The sequence below is a fragment of the Thamnophis sirtalis genome, unplaced genomic scaffold (genome assembly GCF_051295495.1).
Source record: "Thamnophis sirtalis isolate CommonGarterSnake01/CBP01778 unplaced genomic scaffold, rThaSir2_p1.2 scaffold_13, whole genome shotgun sequence".
Classification (NCBI taxonomy): domain Eukaryota; kingdom Metazoa; phylum Chordata; class Lepidosauria; order Squamata; family Natricidae; genus Thamnophis; species Thamnophis sirtalis.
The window spans coordinates 21,262,379-21,268,378 of NW_028261393.1; the positions used below are offsets into that span (position 1 = coordinate 21,262,379).

The 6,000-nt window shown below is 43.4% G+C and overlaps 1 protein-coding gene across 2 annotated transcripts in view; it reads right to left on the minus strand.

Annotated features, from left to right (window-relative positions):
* CAP1 (cyclase associated actin cytoskeleton regulatory protein 1) overlaps window positions 1–3,834 on the minus strand; it is a 29,172-nt gene extending 25,338 nt beyond the window's left edge. Inside the window, exon 1 of one of the 2 annotated variants that reach the window (XM_087728243.1) lies at window positions 3,693–3,834. The gene's annotated coding sequence lies outside the window, so the exon portion shown is untranslated. The remainder of the gene's footprint in view (window positions 1–3,692) is intronic. The other variant, XM_087728244.1, reaches the window with a different exon arrangement.
* Between the last annotated feature and the right edge of the window lie 2,166 nt (window positions 3,835–6,000).

Consider the following 6,000-nt stretch of genomic DNA (forward strand, 5'->3'; position numbering starts at 1 on the left):
AAGTTCAGCATCTACCTTTGCTTCACAGGTTTACACCTGATGTAGCTACCAGTAAAAACTTCACCCGTTCAGTGTATCACTGACCTTTGCTTTTAGACAAGCCTTTTCTGGAAAAAAAAATAGCTTTTGTGCTCCACAATTAGCAAATGCAAAGTGATTTCTACAGTCATTCACAAACAATCATACCATCAATGAATTCTTGAAGGATAAGTATCTACAAGCAGAATTTTTAGAATCGGTTCTAACTGGGGGTGGGGGGTGGGGGAGAGAGGGGTCAGAGTCTATTGTTCAGGCAAAGCTTAGTTGTCAAAAAAGGCACTTTAGAGCAGGGATTTTCAACCTTGGCAACTTTAAGACTTGTGGACTTCAACTCCCAGAGTTGCTGGCTGAGGAATTCTGGGAGTTGAAGTCCACAAGTCTTAAAGTTGCCAAGGTTGGAGACCCCTGCTTTAGAGAAACTCCCCAACTGAACACACAAATGCTACAGAACAAGAGTATTTCTTCCCACAACCATAGTTCTCATTATAATGCTTCAAGAACTTTAATTTCACAGCCAACCTCTGCTCTGGATTATATCAGATGGACTTTGAACAGGAAAGGGATACTTAACCACGTTTTGCTGACAAACCTATGATAAGCAGCCAGGGGGGAAAAACAGCAGTAGAAACTAAGAGAATAACATGCTGTTAAGAACAGAGGGCTAAGCAATTTGAAAGCATCACTATGTAATTTACTGTACCTGAATTCTTTCCAATAACAAAGCTAATTCCCCAGAGAGTTTACAAGGGGAGCCAAGGTTCAGTGGCAAATTCATGCATAACATTACTTCAACAAAGTGACTTGCCTTGTATTGGGTTAATAAGCATATCCAATCAATAATATTATTGCTTAAGCATGTGTGAACTCAGCCAATTGTGCTTAGTAAAACCCATGGTTTAAATAAATAATTGTGGTTTAATGATGTCTGAATGCACCCAATAGAAGTGTCCTCTTTGACATTTAAAAGGGCATTTTTGACAATAACCCTATTGGGGATTATTCCCCATTGATTCAAGTAGTTATCAAAAATGGTACTAGTGGGTTTAGTTTATGCTGCCAAGTCTATAAAGATTCACAGCAGCTTTACAACAAAATTAAAACATCCAACTACATAAAAAATAGAACATAACATTAAAACCTAAAATAAGGACATGTACAACATTAAAAAGTTCACAGTGCAACCAACCAAACCCATTAACATCACATAAATCCAATCATCACTGTACGATCTCACAACAAAAACAATGTGGGATTATTAACTTTCCCACAGCACTCACTATATATTTTGTTTGAGAACAGATTTTTCTCTTGGATTAACAACTGAAACTACATGGCTTGATTGAGTACACGGCTGCATATTTCTCTTCTGTGGTTTTAGTCATTATTTCCTGCTTTAAACTTAATATTGACACTGGTTACATGCCTATGATTCTGTCCATCGAATGGAATACTGTAACAGCTTCATCTTCCACTTAACTATACAACTTCCAAAGGTCTTAATTCCTGTATGCAACTCACTGGGAATGTACAACTCTTGATCTGCAAGTTACAACATGGGAATTTCCTCCTGTGTGATGAGAGACAAATAAGGTGAGACAAATAAAAAGTAAGATGTTTGCAGCCTAGTGCAAGCCAAGCTAAGAGTTTTGTAAATAATCTGATCTAAAGTACCATATCAGTAAACATTTCTTCTTAAATAAGCCACAATTGGTTTCCAAATCATGGCAAAGCAAAATCAAGAAGACACATTGTTGCACAATGCAATTTATAAACTCAGTAACTATCTCTTTGGTATAATGCACACCCAATTTCAAAGCAACTGATGGCCCATCTTTATACATCTTTCCTTCAACCTTCAAATTCCTCGTGATGAACCAATAATAAACTGCGGCTCTATTCCAATCACGTCACTTGATACACCCCAGGAGAGCAACCACAAATGGCACGAAACTGAATTATTCTATTCTGACTCTTCAGCCATTTTCCTCTTGCTGCTTTCATGCTCACATATCCCCCATAGCTCCCATTACAATGCAGGGCAAAGACATATTCCAAAATGAATTCTGACTAGCTACCGTTCTCCTTTCCCTAAGGACAACACCTGCTTCTGCAAGCAAGCAGGTTTTCCTTGCCTGCTCTCTTAAAACTGTGCAATTGATCTTGAAGCCTTAATTCTGCTTTCAGGTCTACTGGCAAAACATGTAGTGCTGAGTCAGTCTCTTCTTCCTTGCCCACAATGATTAAGAATATTGGAATTGTTAGGCCACTTCCATCTTTTAAGGTCATAGTCTGGGGACTAGGCTATTTTAGGCAAATTATGTCAAAAGTTGCTTTTGATATTTAGGCAGTAAAATCTAAATGGCAGAGTTTACACAGCACAGAAAACTCTGCAGTTTTTAAAATGCTCTAACCATGCTTTTTCCTGCAAAGTTTTTCAAATTCTTTCAGTCCACGTTTGGATTAAAGCAGTGATTCCCAGCCTTTTTTTTTTTTTTTGGCCATGCCCCACTTAACCATTTCTAAAATCCTGATACCTTGTGACATATAATTCTTACTTTACTCAAAAAGTGAACTCTACTCATGCAGAGGAAAGCCTAAAAGGCCATTAGCTTGGTTTAAACAAGGTTCAAATTGCCCCCATTAAAAATCAAATTGCCCCCCTGTGGTGCCTACATGGACGCTAAATTCAGAGAATGGATTTTATTTTATTATTATTTTTAAAATATTTTTAATTCAACTTTTTAAAACTTTAAAACAGCATTTCCAATCTTTACAGCATTCTGATACCATTATCCATTCTATTTACAAATTCTTCAAGTTTTATAGTCTTTTATACATTACATGTTATACTACACATATACATATATATTTATACACACATACACCAACACACACACACATTTAACTTTTAGCGTTATTTGCTATATTTATGGGTATATATAGTTTTTTACTTTACTATGGTTCCTAGGTACTCTTTTATGTATTAATTTTGTGTCTAATTTCTAACCAATTGTACCACCTACTCCAGATCTTACAGTATTCGGTTTCCTCTCCATCTTTTAATTCCATGGTTAATTTATCCCGGAGAATGGATTTCAATAGATCCCCACCCCAAAGGACAATTGGATCCCGAGCTGCTGGCCCAACCCAGAGAGAAACGGGTCTGTCTGCAGGCTTAACCCCGCCATCCTCCTCGCCTGACACTGCAGTTCCCAAAGGGAGCCTTCCCACGCACCGCCGAGAGCGAGGAAAAGGCCTTCCAATGAGCTCTGGGTTGCAACCAGGACACATGCTCGGAGCTCGAACCCTCCTTGCAAGGAGACACGTGTCTACCTATCAAGTTTACCCTTTTGCACGCCCGTGTGCAAGTCAGGGAGGTCAACGCGGCTCTGGCTTCCCCTGCACAAAAGGCTCAGCTTGGGGCGGCTTGGAAGCGTTACGAACCCCGCGCGAACAAGCTTTCTCCCCCGGCTGGGCGAATGCAGGAAACGGCATTGCAGGAAGCAGGTTAGGTGGGTCGTGAGAACCCGAACACGCCTCCCCTCCCCGTGCAGATGTGCAACCCAGCTGCCATTCAAACCTCCTCGCCCTCCTCCTCCACCCGCCTCAACCCACTCGGGGCGCCGAACCCCGCTCCGGAGTGGCAGCCTCACCTCGCGCAGTGGCTCAGGGCGCGGCTCCTTCTCCCGCTCGCCGCCGCCGCCTTCCCCGACAGCTCCACTTCCGTCTGGAGACGCCCAGTAACCCTCCCCGCTCCACTTCCGGCGTTACCGGAAATACGCTAAGAGAGAGAGAGAGTGAGAGAGAGAAGGCAGGTAAAGAAGAAGACGCGCTAGGTGGGCGGGGCTTAAAAGGGAAATAGCCGTAGCCACGCCTCTCTCGCTCGTCTTAGGCTGGGGAGAGAAGGGAAAGGTGGGATTCGGGCGGAAGGTCTCTGAAGGCGAAGGCTCGAACGAAGGGCGGGGAGGAGGCGGGGCTTCCCCCGGCGGGGCGGGCTTTGGGCGAAATGGACAGTTAGGGTTTCCGCCGGGAAGCATGAAGGCGCGAAAGTTGAGGCATGCGGGGGGAGGTCTGCACGCCGAGCAAGATTTTTCCGGTTGCAGGCATAAGTAGAGATGGTGCATAAGCTTCGCGCACCGGTTGGATTTCTGCCTGTCGTAATTATAGGAGTTCTACTCTTTGCAAGGCAGTGTGATTGAAAATACCTGCACACGGGAATCACGTACTTCAAATTCTGCCTGTAGTAATTGCAGGAATTTCACACTTATTTATTTATTTATTTATTTATTTATTTATTTATTTATTTATTTATTTATTTATATATTTTGTCACTCATGCACAAGATAACAGGAATAAGAATAAAGATGAATAAGAAGACAGGAAATGGGTACAAATAAATGGGGAGAGTGGGCAGGCTGGTATGCTTATGCACGCCCCTGCAATTGCAATCTCAGTGTGGCTGAAATGTACATAAATGCACGTAAACTAAACACATTTCGTCTACCTGGTGAATGTCTGCCTGTCATTATAGCTATGGGGTTCAAATACAGGTCGTCCTTGACTTCCGATCACAACTGAGCCCAAGATTTCTGTTGCTAAGTGAGACTGGTTAAGGCAGTTTTGCCCCATTTTCGTTGCCAGAGTTGTTCAATGAATCACTGCAGTTCTTAAGATAGGAACACGGTTGTTAAGTGAATCTAGGTTCCCCCATTGACTATGCTTGTCACAATGACCACAGGACACTGCAACCGTCATAAATATGAGTCAAGTGATCATACAACTGCAGCAATGGTTGTAAGTGTGAAAAATGGTCCTAAGTCACTTTTCTCAGTGCTGTTGTAACTTTGGCCAGTAAATAAACTTGTAAACCAAGGATAACCTGTACACACACACACACACACAAACACACACACACACAAACAAACAAACACACTTAAGACATTTGCTCAGAACCAAAAAGCAATCCAGATGAATTTTTACAGAACCTTTTCATGCTTCCCCAGCCAGGTTTCTGGGGTGGTGTATTGCAGAGCCCATAATCCTACATTTTACTTCTGAGTGGGTATGTAGAGATCGTCAATCATCCAGGTTGTCTCAAAGATGCTTTCCTGGAAGCAACTGGACTTCTTTTTTTTTCTTTGAAGATGTTTCACTATACAATTTGGGATGAATATCAGACTACAGGAACCAGGAGCACTAACTTATGTGACCTTGAGGACACCGATAAAACCTCCAAGTGCTTCAAGGACCTTCCAAAAGGATGCAAATGACCAGCTGTCTGAAAGGAATATAAATCCTTCCATTCCCCACCATCCAGTCAGAGCTAAGGAAGCTTCTTGGATCAGAAGCAAAATCTCTTCAAAGAAAAAAACAAAACAGAAAGCCCAGTTGCCTCCTGAAAAGGCACCTTTACTCCCCAATCCAGTTTCCCAAAGCCCATTTGGAACCTTATTCGACCCACATGACTCCCAGACAGGTCTCTACTCCACCCCCAACCAACCGGGCTGGTTGCTCTCCCCCCACTTGCCCTCCCCTTCCTCATCCACCCGCCTGCCAGGCGAGCAGCTTTTTAAAAACAAAAAACACCCAGAAAAGAACCGAAAAGCAGCTTTGCAAAGGAGGCCTGAGCGGTTGGGGGAAATTTGTGGGACTCGCAGCCCGCCGAGAGGAAGGAGGCGGCAGGCTGTGTGTGTGTGTGTGTGTGTGTGTGTGTTATCCGGCTTCCTGCTCGTCTCAGTGTTTTTGACCATAGATGGTAAAATCGACAGTCATTGGCATGTGGAAAGTGGAAAGGAGCGGGCGGGTGTAGCTGGCCCGCAGCTCTCAAACAGACGTCTGAGCTGTTCAGAGGCTTCAGAAATAGGGGGAGGAGGAGGGAGGAAGAAGGGGGGGGAATGGCTGCTGGGGGCAACTCGGTGCAGGAGATGGGAGACTTGCACACGCAAGGAATGGGGAGATGTT